The sequence below is a fragment of the Ochotona curzoniae genome, unplaced genomic scaffold, assembly GCF_017591425.1.
Source record: "Ochotona curzoniae isolate NIBS_2020 unplaced genomic scaffold, NIBS_Ocur_1.0 contig_4514, whole genome shotgun sequence".
Lineage (NCBI taxonomy): Eukaryota > Metazoa > Chordata > Mammalia > Lagomorpha > Ochotonidae > Ochotona > Ochotona curzoniae.
The window spans coordinates 1,596,425-1,610,882 of NW_024466312.1; the positions used below are offsets into that span (position 1 = coordinate 1,596,425).

A 14,458-nucleotide genomic window follows, 5' to 3' on the forward strand; every position below is an offset into this window, starting at 1 on the left:
ACATGTTGATTTTTCACAGAGATGGCCATCTTCATATTGTGCCCTGGATGAATAGTTTTTGGACACTTCCAAATTGCTGATTAAAGCATTTCTTTGCAAATTTACCTTATATATATTTTCCAAAGATTCTCAAAATTTATACTAACTCTTAGGTTTGTTGTAAGTACCAAGATTCCAATAGTGTTACAAAGTAAAAAGCAGATTTTTTTTCTTTTTAGGTAGAAAAGCTTTTAACCTGAATACTGCAATGATTCCTAACATTTAAAAATAACTATTTTACTATGCAGCAGATCTATTTTTATTAGTTATATCAGTTTAATATCATGCAACATTTTGATATTTTATCATTTTGTGCTGATAAAATGCTGCATTTCTCTATTTCTTATTACCTCCACATAAGCTTTTGCATACATATCACAAATTTTATCATTCTTTCCTTATAACCTTTAGCAGTTCATAATTATAAGGGCCAGCATTGGGAAGATTAGATTCTTGTGTCTCAATATCAGCCTTTGAAAAAGTATATTTCAACAATGGAAACAATGACTGATAAACATGATTTATTTTCAACTAAAACGCAAATAGTTGAAGTCTGGGTTTTTTCAATTCTGTATGAGTCAGAAATAATTCCTTCATATATTATGCAGTCCGCTTAAATTCTATCTGATTAAGCTAGAATTCGGGAGGACACAAGAATAAAAAAAATTTAATTAATTATTAAGAACAACTTGAATATTTTCAACACTTCACTGTTGTCATACTTTAGACAAGCCTTTGCATTATCTTCTAGGTAGAATTGTATGGGTTGGATTACATGTTAGGTCTGGAAGGTAAAAACCCAATGAAAGATGCCACATATTTGTATAAAAGTAGCACAGGAAAAATGGCCTGAGAAGTTTTCCTCATGTGTTTGCCAACTGATTGTTATTTCATGGTTAAAATGGTTTGGCTGTATTTATTTCAGGATATTATTATAATAGCAGAAAATAGATCATGTAGCAGGATATGACATTTGTATACAGACACAGACAGTTCAGCCGCTCTTAAGCTCTGTAACAGTGTCTGCAGTAAAGACAGCCAATATTCTATCAGGAACTTTTGACATCTGACCTTATTTAAGTCATCATAGTCAAAACTGAAAGTTGGAGGATATTGTAACCATACTACTACTGAAAAAAAAAAAAAAACTCCTGAGCAGAGGTGTTGAGCAGCATTTTCAAAGAATTCAGCTATAAGTGTTGGACCTAGGATCACAACCCTGACTTCCCAACGTTAAACTAATTGTTGTGTTAATGCAATAAGCTATGTGCATATTGACATGACATGAGATAAAACCTGGTAAGTCACTGGTAAATATGTGCTGATGACATTGGAGTTGATCTTGTTTCAAGTAAAATTAAAACTGAGTCTACTTAACATCATCAGCTTTTACTCATGCTGTCAAGTGTTTTCTTGGGGAAGAGTAAAAATTAATACTATAACTGTAGGGATTATATAGTACATTCCAAAAGCTTAAAAGATATATTTCCTCTTTTACATAATATGATTGCTTATTCCTTTCATTCAAAGTGCCAGTAAAATTACACATATGTTAGTATGTTGTTAAAATCCAGAGGAGAGACTCATATCTATACTTTGGAATATGATAAAGTCAGGATTGTGACCCTTAGGTAAACATAGTATCGATCAACTTGAACACATCATGATATAATATATATATGAACCAGTGAATGAGAGATTTTTCTCTCCCTCCTGTCTCTTGTCTCTTCCTTTCCCCTTTCCCCTCCTGTCCCCTCTTCTCTCCTCACTGTAAATTTGCCGCTCAAATAAACAAATCTTAGGGAAAAAAAGCCTGTGAAGTTAACCAATAGTGTCATCTTCAGGATATTTATATTCCTCATATAAGCATTGTTTGTATTAGAATTCATCTATTCATGACAGCATTGTGCTCCACCTAGTAATACACAAGCTACTTTTTCTGGACTTAATTATATATATAGTAAATACATTAAGTGTTATTAGATATGCATTATTTTAGGAAAAAAACAAAACACATCTGCTGCCTCAGTCCTCTATGGCCTGCCATGCTTGGGGAGTCTGGGCTGGGCCAAATACCTGTCTCCCACTTGGGTAGCAGGAACCACACAGGAGAGGAGGCATCAGAGCTGCTCACAGGGTCTGCTTTCACAGTAAGTCAAGGTCAGCAGCCAGAGCCAGAAATCAAACCCTGGTACGCCATCAGGCGTCCTAACTCACAGGTGAATTGTCTGCTCCTGCACTGTTTATTTTTAAATTCAGGCTTTGTTGTTGTTGCTGTTTTTTGGTAAAATTTTAATTATATAATTTTTTCCTGTTTTGAGAATTTAAGCATTCCATGTAATTTACTGTGATTATATTAAGGCTAGAGATATGGTGATTATTTTTTATATTTACTAATTAAATTTTTTTTAGGAATGCCCACATTATGGTTTTCCTGCCTTTGGCCTTTGTTCTCTGTGTGGCATACGTTGACTCTTGAAGGCTGGTGTGAGAGGATGGGGAATGAGCAGCACCTGCTTAAATTTCTCTCCTTTGGTTTTTGGATTGTACTGGACTTGTCAGCTTCCTTGTTTCCTTTTTTTTTATTGTTATTAACATTGTATTATGTGATACAGTTTTATAGGCACTGGGGATTCTCCCCACCCCTCCCATACCTTGTTTCTTATTTTTGGTTTTGGCTTGTTTCGTTTTGTTCTTTGTAGTGATACCTTGGGGTTTGCAGTTTGTGATTGTAGAAAAAGTTTGGTGAGTTTATAAGGAAAATGACATAAAATGTCAAGGAGCCAAAAAGTATAGTGTACTCTTTATGTTGGTTCATGGGACTTGAACAACAATGCTATCAATATGTTCGATCAGAAAGGCAACCAAGTTCAGAGGTAGTGCAGAGACACATGGTAGAGGTTTTCAAAATGAGTCACTTTTATGAGTCATAGCTACAACTTGACTTTTAGTAAACTACAGACAGGATTTTTAACTAGCTCCTAAAGCATTAAAGCTACATCTGTTGCTCCCTGACATCAGATTTTACCTTTGACATCTACTTAATACAAATTTAATGTGTATTTAAGAATTTTTGGAAGAATTCTTTACATCCCCAGTGTAGTGAAATTTAAATCACTTGGTTAAGGATCCCAAATGATGTTGACCCTTACATGTAAGACATAGTTGTTATTTTTTAAAGTATGTATGTACTTATAAACACCTAAGTGTCTACTACTGAATAAAATATACTCAACCAACCAACACATAAATACTGAATTCTCTAATGCTTACCAAGCAGCATAATGGATTCCATTGATGTAACAACTAGATAACTTGAAAATGACATTTACCTCTGGAAAAAATTGTAGTGGAGGAAGGATAAAGGAAACACAAATAAGTATGTTAGATGATTCTGCATTTTAAATAGAAAATTAAGAAAATATGGGGTAAGTCTTAAGTGGTGGGGAGAGTGTTTCAAGTCTTATGATGCAGATTTAGTAATGACCTAAAGAAAAGTTGACAAGAAACCCTCCAACCATCTTGTGCAAGAGTGTTCCAGAAATCGCAAACTCCAAGAATAATTCTTCTGAGGTTAAAGAGTAACTGATATTTGTCTGAAATAGGTATTTGATTGGCTGAGTGAGTCAAGAACAGTTGGAAAACAACCTGAGGCCTGACAGGCCTCAGCACATAGAAAGAATAGAGCAATTCCATCGTTTTGTACGTAATTCTGTGACTTTGGTCTTTATTCATGTGACCAATATGTAGCAATAGTCGTGCATTGTGAAATGAATTGGGATACATTATTTTGTGTCAGACTAGAAGGCAGTAAGGAACCCTAATGATGGAAGTAGATAATTGATTGTTGGCTATTAAAACTCTACTATGCAAACCATGACAAAGTCTTGGAACAGAATGATAGCAAAGAAGAAGTCATGGTTGAAGTGAAACATATACAGTGGAAAGAATGTGGTGAAGAGAAGCTGGGGCTTAGAAAATATGGTATTATCCTACAAACAAAACTCATTCAAAAATTTTTTAATCTTTCCTGACCCAACCAACCTTCAAAATGGAATGAGATTTTTTCAGTTACTCAGAAAGAAAAGTTAAAAGGAAGACATGCATAATTTTAACTTACTTACATAATTTACTTACATAATTTACTTACATACATAATTTTAGTTTACTCTTTTTGTTAATAACATTGTGTTATGTGAAACAGTTTTATAGGCACTTGATATCTTCATTGTGGTGTAATATATAAAAACATTTTGTGTGTTTAGTGTGTATAGTTTGAGGCTAAGCATATGTATCACAGCTAAGGTATCATTATTCACTACCTCCAAAAGCGTGTGTGTGTGTGTGTGTGTGTGTGTGTGTGTCTTCTGGGTTGTTGTTTGTTTTTATTGTTGTTGGTTAGGTTTGGTTTGCCTTTGGGACATTTAGCAAGAGGGCTACTCTCCCAAGGCCTTTTTCAGCACATAGAACTTGGACAGCCTGCTGTACAGCAGATCTCTAAAGCCCAATCATCTTCTATGAGTGAAATCAACTCCCAAGTTCAATGTCTACCTGGCCCCTGAGACTGTCATTCTGTCATGTGTGTTGATTCTTGTACATTCCTCTTTTCTTTCCTGGAATGTGTTCATATTATCTATTTTGAGCCACTTTTGTGAATGGGTTTAAAGTTACATCAAAATAAAATTTAGATCTTCTGTTGTTCACTTGAGAGCCATAAAAGCCCTACAGTCATGATTGTGCCTGAATTGGGAAAAATGTATTGCTTAATTTGAAAAATTGTGTGTGTGTGTGTGTGTGTGTGTGTGTGTGTGTGTGTGTGTGTGTGTGTGTATGTATCTGGAAGAGATACCTGCACTTACATAATCATTTTGCCATTATTTGCAGTAGCTAAGATACAAAAAGAACCCCCAAACCCATAAAATTGTGACTGGATAAGCATAGATATGTTACTTATTATTTGGGTATTATATATTGATTTTGCAAATAACCACCATCAGTTTTTACATTTATTAATATGTTGCATGTTAAAGTTCTAGATTTTTAGTGCTGTAACTAGTAATTTGAAGTACATCTGAAATAAGTACTAACAATGCAGATTTCTATCAATAAAATATTTAAAAGTTTAAGTTGACATAATAATTATACATAATTATAGAGTTCCATGTAACATTCCAATTCACACATTTAATGTTTAATGATCAGGCTATGATAAACATTTCTTTGTGCTGCTACTAAAAATTTTGAAATATATGATTAATTTGTGTCAACGTAATTGACTACCTCACTGTGCTGTATCACATTGAAACCTACTACTCCTATGCAACTTCATCCTGGTGCTCGCCAACCATCCTTTCTGCTTCCCTACATTCCTGGGCTCCAATTTTGCTTTGTACTTTTACGAAAGCAATGTTTTAGGAAGGAAACATGTAAGAGGAAACATGCAGTTGTTACCTTTATTTTAAAAATGTGCATTTATTTGGAAGGTGGATTCATAGAGAGCAAGAGAAACAGATCTCACCCATCCATTAAGCTGGACAGGTCTGCAGCCAGGGCTTCCTCCAGGACTCCTACATGGGTACTGGGGACCCAAGAACTTGGGCCAACAGATGCTGCTCTCCCAGCCACAACAAATGGGAACTGGATTGGAAGTCAAACGGCCAACACTAGAATTGTGCCTACTGTGGAGGTTGGTACCACAGGCATTGGATGCACCCATTATGTCACAGTGCCAACCCCTGTTTTTGTGGTTTTTAGTCCGATTTATTTCACTTATTATAAGGTTCTGTCCATAAAACTAGTTCTACCCACAGTGCTGAGGTGGCACAATGTCACAGTTTAATGGCTGAATAGAACTATGTTGTATATATGTTCCATATCTCTGTACCCAGTCATGTATTTGTAGACACCTAGATTGATTCCTTGGCTTTGTTGCTGTGAATGCTGCTGCAGCAAGCATGCAGAAGCAGATATCTCTTCATTAGACTAATTGCATTTCCTCTGGATTATGCCCAGTAGCAGGATTGATAGTTCACACGTCAGTTCTGGTTTTGTGTTTGTTTGTTTTGGTTCATTTTGTTTTTGGCCTTTTTTTCCATGAGGTGATAAACTTTATTTTTAAAATGAGAAAATCACCGACACATAGAGGCCATGTTCAGGAATAGAGTCAGGAAAGGAGGAGACAGAGATTCTAGTAGCCAGCCTCACTATGTCTACCACTCTCTGTTCCTATTCTTCTGAGCTCGGAGTACCACCTCCAGGTAGGAGGAAAGGGACGCATGCTGGGGAGAGGACATCTGACTGATGGTGGGTGGATAGGATTCTACAGGGTGGATGAAAGCACTCTTCTTGTTCTTGCCCTAACCTAGGCACTTGCCTTATCCCATATCCTTTCCCCACTGAGGTATTTCTGACCTTTAGTCTTCAGGGGATGCTAAAGGATGCGGATTCATCATCTATAACGTCTTTCCACTTATCAGAGGTTTAGACTTGACTTACCCTGGGTTCAGAAATCTCTTACTATTTGATTGAATGGTTGTGTCTCCGGAACCAGAGAATTTTCAGTCACTGCCAGTGTTTCACTGAATAGTCATCATGACTGAGAAAATGTTGAATTCTGAAACACAAGTTTATGAATCAACTTGGGCAAAAGTGGGTGGAGCGGGGAACTGCAACTTGAATGTCCTTTGAGAAGGGAAGAATTTGGGCTCAGCGTGATAGCATAGTGGTTAAAGTCCTCACCATGCACATGCCAGGATCCCATATAGGCACTGGTTCTAATCCCAGCAGCCCCACTTCCCATCCAGTTCCTTGCTTGTAGCCTCCAAAAGCAGTCGAGGATGGCCCAAAGCCTTGGGACCCTGCACCCACGCAGGGGATCCGGAGGAGCTCCCGGTCCCTGACTTTGGATTGGCTCAGCTGCTCAGCTGCAGTCATTGCAGCCACTTGGGGAGTGAACCATTGGATGGAACATCTTCCTTTCTGTCTCTCCTCCTCTCTGTATATCTGTCTTGCCAAAAAAAAAAAAAAATTGCTTTGAAGGATCCGTAAAAGATTTGAAATGCCAAGTAGTTGGTTTTCCAGCCAAAACTTCTTCACATTGTTATCAATGAGGGAGAAGAAAATAGTTTGCTCAACAGTCAGCTTAAGGCAGGTGAAAGGAATTCTGTTTCAAGAAGCTGCGTTATATTTCCTGGACTTCTCAGGAAGCAAAGCCTGAAGCCGTTGTCAGAGCCCGTCTGCATGCCAAGCAAGGATTGCCCTGGAAAGCAGATGGACATTGGTGACGGGGAGAATCTTGCTAACAGGACCAGGAGACTGTCACCGGACCTGTGCTTCAGTACAAACAGACCCTAGTTCCTCTGAGGATCCTGAGATGGCCTTGGGATGAATCCTGTAAGAAGGATTTGGGCCCAGAAACACAACATTTGAGGGAAGTAAAAACAGCAGCTCTCTCAGCACCTCACTGTGGTGCTCCACATCGATTCGAGCACGAGGTGTCACAATACCAAGTACTATCTCTCATTAATTATTGATAGTGGAGAATATCCATATAGGCATTCTATTTATTTTGTTTCAAAGAGATGCATTCTAGTTCCTTTCAAAAATAAATAAATCTTTAAAAAAAAAGGAACAATTTTTTTCTATTTGTTTCCTAAGTATTGGTGTGGACTGTCCCTCAGTAAATTGTAAAGCCATCTGGGCACCAGTCCCCGCAGCTCTGCTTCCCATCTGGCACCCTGCTTGTGGTCTGGGTAAGCAGTCAAGGATGACCCAGGGTCTTGGGAACTTGCACCTGCATGGAAGACCCAGAAGAGGCTCTTGGTTGCTGGCTTTTGAATGGCTCAGCTCCAGCCATTGCAGCCTCTTGGAGAGTAAATCGATGCACGGAAGATCTTCCTCTCTGTTTCTCCTCTATGTATACCTGACTTTCAAAAAAAATTTTTTTTAAATCTTTAAGATTTTAATATCTCTTGCAGTGAAGATAATGCTGTTGGAGTAGAGGTAACAGATTCCATTAATTGCTGCACATGTTTCCTCCTGGTTCTGTCACTATGTATTCTAAGGCTTCTGAGTTGTCCGCTTTAGACAGAGTGACACAGAAAAGTTCTTATTGAAGAAATTGGCCTGAAATATAGGCCAGGTTACTTAAGACAATGATCAGTCTTTTAAAATTGGCTTAATGTGGCATACCAGGATCTTTTAATATTATAATAGAACTCACTACGGGATTTTCTTGCTACTAAGTTCTAGAGAGGATCTAGAGGAGAGTTGCAAAACTTGGCTGCCAGAAAGAGCAGTAACCTAAATATGATAAAAAAAAAATAGGTTGTACTTACCTATTTGCCTTCTGAGGGCGTCCATGATATCTTTGATTGGTTTACAGTAGACAGAATGTCTTTCATGTACAGCTGCAAAGACTCAATGGGGAGGGAAAAAATTTAATCCTTGTCAGACAGACCCAACTTGGGAAGCCTTGTCATTTTCCTGAGGTAGGCTTGTTTTGCAGTATCCAGTGAGGTGCTTTTATTCAGACTACAGCTGATGGGCTAAGTCCTTCCTTCCCGCGTATTTAAAGAAATGAGTGAGTTAGGCTGTTCATGGATTTGGGGATCTGGCATTGGGAGAATTACCATATTCCTTCAGAGCTTTTGATACCTGGCCTGAATTGATAATCTATGTTACTTGATCCTGAGTTTCTAAACCAAAGAAAATGTTAAAGGTGAATAAAGGCCTCCCATAAAGCATCTCATTGGCTTAGGCTTTAGGGCAGCCTTAGGAGCTATTCTTATTCAAGAAGGGGGATAGGAAGCAGTTGAAGCCATATTTCCAGATCTCTTGGAAACTTAAAAAATTTAAAGACTATTCATACATAGCCTTTAGATTCTCTGAGGAACTCCTTTCTATCTTCCAGAAGTAGCTATATTAGTTTAGATTCTCACAAATGGTACATGGGTATTTCCGTATTTCCTCACTCTTGCCAGAGTATGAATAACTCTTTTTAAAAGTTGTATTTATTGGGCCCGGCGCGGTGGCGCAAGTGGTTAAAGGTCCTCGCCTTGCACGCCCGGGATCCCATATGGGCGCCGGTTCTAATCCCGGCAGCCCTGCTTCCCTTCCAGCTCCCTGCTTGTGGCCTGGGAAAGCAGTCGAGGACGGCCTAAAGCTTTGGGACCCTGCACCCGCGTGGGAGACCCGGAAGAGGCTCCTGGCTTCGGATCGGCATAGTATCGGCCCGTTGCGCTCACTTGGGGAGTGCATCATCGGACGGAAGATCTTCCTCTCTGTCTCTCCTCTCTGTATATCCGCCTTTCCAATAAAAAAATAATAAAAAAAAATAAATCTTTAAAAAAAAAGTTGTATTTATTATCTGAAAGACAGATAAATTTACAGAGATAAGGAGAGAGAGAAAAAGAGAGGGATCATACTCCAAAGGCAGTAACAGCCAGAACTGAGCTGAGATAGTCCAAAGTTGGGAACCAGGAACTTCTTCTAGGTCTTCCACATGGATGTAGGATCCCAAGACCTTGGGCCATCCTCCATTGCCTTCCCAGTTGGTAGTCATGGAGCTTGATCTGAAACTGTGCAGCCAGGACTAGAACTGACACCCAGGGGATGCTGGTGCTGGCAGGCAGAGGATTAGCCTATTGAGCTGCTGTGCCAGCTTCAAGTTTAATTTCTATTATTCCAGTTAATTCTATAAGTCTTCAGTAAGTGGCTTTTTACTTAGAGATAGTCTGTTTATATTGGACCAGCATCCAAGAATAAACATGGGATACTACAGCAAATGCTGTTGACATCTCAGTCCCATAAATTCACATTTATCTGGAGCTAGCCCGGATAGTTCCTGGGGACAGTATCAATATTTTTTACACCCAAGGCTTTCATGAGCATTTGTTTCCTTGCTCACGACTTTTGTCCAGTGCTTCAGCTTGGAACAACACAGCTTCCCAGGCGCAGTTGAGGAAGCTGATGCTCCTGGGAAACAAGAGCTGGCTATGAAGCTCAGAGTCACTGCCATCTGTGGGACCCTGGTGGAGCCCATAGTGTATGGTTACTCTTGGATTCTTCAGTGACTCAGGGCCCAGTTATTTGTAGAGCAAACTCCTACGGCTTTCACCCTTGTTTTATTCTATTTCCCCAGTTTAAATGTAGTTCCTGTTTCCCTTCAGAAATCAGTGGCCGCTGTTTGTTTCAGGGTATTCTATGGAGCACTCATAACAAATCAACTGGAGAGCATTTCATTAAGATGCTTGTGTCTGGTTACAAAAAGCCCAGCAATGTTCCTCAGAGATTAAACAAAATAGATGGGTGGCCTTCTTGGCTTTCCTCTACCACTTTGGTTTCATTGCATCTAGCCCGAAAAAGCTAGTAGAGCACTTCATGTTCTCTTACCTTATGTAATTTAGCATATCATTTATTTTAGAAATGGTGACTCGTGCTATTTCTGTAACTAATCATTTTTAGTCAACAGCTTTAAGTGAACACAGCCATGAAACGCAGAATGACTACAACACATCTACTAGTAACAGAGAAGTGGGAGTATTAGCCTATTGGAAAAGAGGCAAGCTTAGAGGGAAAAGAAAAAGGAGACTTGGCAAAGGACTATGCATTTCTGTCATTTAGAGTGAGACTGGGAAGAATCTGAACTGTCATGAGTTTTTAAGCTGCAACTGAAGTTGCCCTTCAGCTGAGTGCTAGTGAAATAATCTTGTATGTCCTCAGTAACAAGGTCTAACAAGGGCTTCTGGTTTGGAAGTTAAGATAAAAGGACTTTGGGTCAGCCAACATTCATGGCCCTCTGCTTTCTCTCCTGTGGCTGAATCTAAGCCGCAGGAACAGAAATATCCGTGATGCAAGAAGCACCCTTTCATGTAGAGAATCAGAAAGACACTGTTTGTTTAGAGATCTGGAAAGACTGTTGAAAAAGAGTACATCTCCTATACCATGAAAAGGTTGTCAGATCAATCAGGGAACAGAGCAAGGCACAAAAGTGGGACTCCAAAGCAAAGTACCCTTGTGTAATTTCCTGCAGGATGGAAAAAGAGAAACATTTGTGGTCAAAGCAGAATGAAATAAATTAAGTCACTATTATATAACAACTAGTATGCTTATAAAACAGGTGAAATAACATCAAGATCATAATCAAATATTTTCCTGAAGATTGGTGCTAAAAGATCAATTTCACAGAACGTTGATGGGATGTTCTTGGGTACTTTGATTAGTGTGGAGATGTAGGCAAAGGAAAATAAGGCCAACACGAATAAAATAGTTCGTTTGAAGGAGAACTTGTTTTATAGCTGAAAAATATGTAAACAAGTTATTCCAGTGCACCATGAAAAGATTACTTGTAAAGGAATGTAATAATTTGATCTTTATTTTCAAAAGGTGACTTGGTCCTTTTGTGAAGAGCTGGGGAGGGGGAAGGGAGACAAAAATCTGTGCAGAAAGATCCCAGCAGGCTTGGAATAAAATGGGTACAATGCTGTATAGGTCCAGTCTAACTGAAAAGTTACAAGATTAGTAACTTTTAGTAACAAGCTGTACCTCACCCAAATACTCCAAGATTAATGCAAGTTAATTAATACTTAACTCAGATACACAAGTATTATTCTATTTGAGCTCACTCTCTTGCTCAGTCTCTTTCCATCTCTGACTTAAAATATATATGCATGTGCACCTGCATATAGACATAAGTGATTTAACTGATCAATCTATCAGTATGTGATAGCTAAAAACAATGTTTTTATAATCTTAGGAAAACCATCTAAATCAATAACCATTGATATCATTTCTAAAGACCCCATTTAACTTTGTCCAACTACCCTTATAGTGAAAAGAATAGGAATCAAGTGTTGCATTCAAGTTGTCATATCTATTCTTCTTAATCTGGAATAGTGCTTAATCAAGCATTGTGTTCCATGATTTGGCATTTATCGAATGTCTCTCAATTTTGGTTTGTTTGGTACTCCCTCTTGGTAAGATTTAGCCTATACAGTCATTTTAAAAAGATTTATTTATTTGTATTGCAAAGTCAGATATACAGAGAGGAGGAGAGACAAAGAGGAGGAGGGACAGAGAGGAAGATCATCCTTCTGATGATTTACTCCCCAAGTGGCTGCAATGGCTGGTGCTGCGCCGATCCGAAGCCAGGAGCCAGGAGCTCTTCCAGGTCTCCCATGCAGGTACAGGGTCCCAAGGCTTTAGGCAGTCCTCGACTGCTTTCCTAGGCCACAAGCAGGGAGTTGGATGGGAAGCGGGGCCACCGGGATTAGAACTGGCGCCCATATGGGATCCCGGCATGTTCAAGGTGAGGACTTTAGCTGCTAGGTCACCACGCCAGGCCCAACCTATACAGCCTTAACAAGAACACCTCATTGTGATGATCTTAAGCGATTGTATCATTTGTTGATGATGTACAACTAGTGGTCTTAATTTTAACCATTTGGTTTTAGTAGACTCTGCTTTAAAGTTAACTCCCTATAATGAATAAGTATCTTGTTACTTGTAGACTAAATAAATTTTTTCTTCTCAGGTATAATCTAGTAGTTTTAACACTTACTATTCTCATCTTCATTGATGATTAATTATCATAAAGACTTTCTATAATGTGTTTGAATTCCATCATTTCTTCATTTGTTGTTTTTCTGCTGAAATCAAGAACCTGCCCTTCCCTTTCATTTTCATATCAACATCGGAGTAGATGAATGTATTTTTATTTTATTTAATAAATTCTAACCTCTGAGCGCTGTTTAGAGATCAGAATCTGGATAGAATCTGGGTTCTGTCTGTGTGCATCACCACACAGAAGTCATGCTTGAACCATTGCCAGTCAAGAGCAGCAGAAACAGACACAGTTACCCCGCTAACTCTACCACTAACTAGCTGTGTTTCAATTGTGGGCTCACACATCCAGTTTTTCCCTTTGCTGTTATCTAATTTTTCTCTCTGCCAATGTCTGTACCTTGAAAACTCATAGTCCAATAACTCGGTCACATTTTGAGTTAGATATTTCTCCATTTCTCATCAGTGCCATCATTGAAATTATTATTTAAAATATGATCAGGCATACTTTCACTTTTTTATTTCATTTTATTAGATTGTGTAAAAACACTGCTCTAGAAGTCAGTACTACAAAGATTTTTACTTCCATCTAAATAATTTGTTTCTTTTGGTTAAGTTTATTTTGATATTTTAAGAAGAGAACTACATTTGGGAGTATTCTTTTTTTGATAATTTTTAACGCTACATAATTTTATTCACTACCTAATTTTCTTCAATCACCAGTTGGCATCTCACAAATTATATGTGTATATGAATATATATACATGTTTTTGAAACATGTATATATGGGTATGTTAATGATTTTATTGTCATTTTTATTTTACAATTCTTCTGTTTTGTATTTTCATATTTACCCATGACTTGTTTAATAAAATATTTTTTGGTTTCCAGCTCAAGTTTCAAATCTATTAGTTATAATTATGAAACTAGCTGTTGCGTGATCCAATTTTATGAATGCCTAAGTGGGCACTTACGAAAAAAGTTTTCCTTTGTCTTTGAAAACGAGATAAAATTCTTCCACAAGAAAAAAAAAAAGTTCAAAGAATATGCCTCTTCCAGACCTGTCCTATAAATGATACTTAAAGATGTTCTCTTGACAGAGAAGTGGAATAGCATCCACCAAAACCAAAGCCAAATGTGAAAAACATCCCAACAAAATAACAGAAGACTAAATAAATCAACAACCCCTTACTAAAATGACAGGACAAAACTACCACCCATTCATATTAACCCTGAATGTAAATGGCTTAAACTCATCAATCAATCATCATAGATAAATAGGTTGGATTAAAAAATCCATCTATTTGTTCCCTACAGGAGACATATCTCACTGACAAAGTTCAGTGGAAATGGTATCTCTTGGATTTTGATGTTCTTTTTTTTTTTCTTTTTCAGTTTCATCTCTTCGAAACACTTTCATTAAATTCTTCACTGACTCATAGATCATACAGTCACATCATTTTTTTCAAGAAGGTTCTTGATTTTCATTTCTTCAGCAACACATTAATTTTCAGTAGCCTGTTATTTAATTCCTTGGCATTATAAATTTCTATTTTTCTTCCTGTTGATTTTTGTTTTGTGGCGTTTCATTTGAGGGGATGTATAGTAACTGTGTAATGGAGACCATCATATCCAGATGTGAGAATACAATGCAGTATGCGTCTCTACCTCCAGACAAAGATGGACTTACAAAGAAACTGTTTACTATATCTTGACACTAGATGATGCTGGAGTCTTTGCCATTGTCCATGCTGGCAATGATGGATGTATGACTGTTTATGAAGAACTATAGTATAGTAATAATATAGGAGAACTCAGTGTGGGGGAAGGGGAGACTTGAGAGGGGATATGGAAGATC

General features: G+C 38.0%; 1 protein-coding gene across 1 annotated transcript in view; it reads left to right on the forward strand.

Annotated features, from left to right (window-relative positions):
* The window catches only part of SPAG16 (sperm associated antigen 16), an 832,484-nt gene that overhangs the window by 522,490 nt on the left and 295,536 nt on the right, over nucleotides 1-14,458 (forward strand). The window lies entirely within an intron of this gene.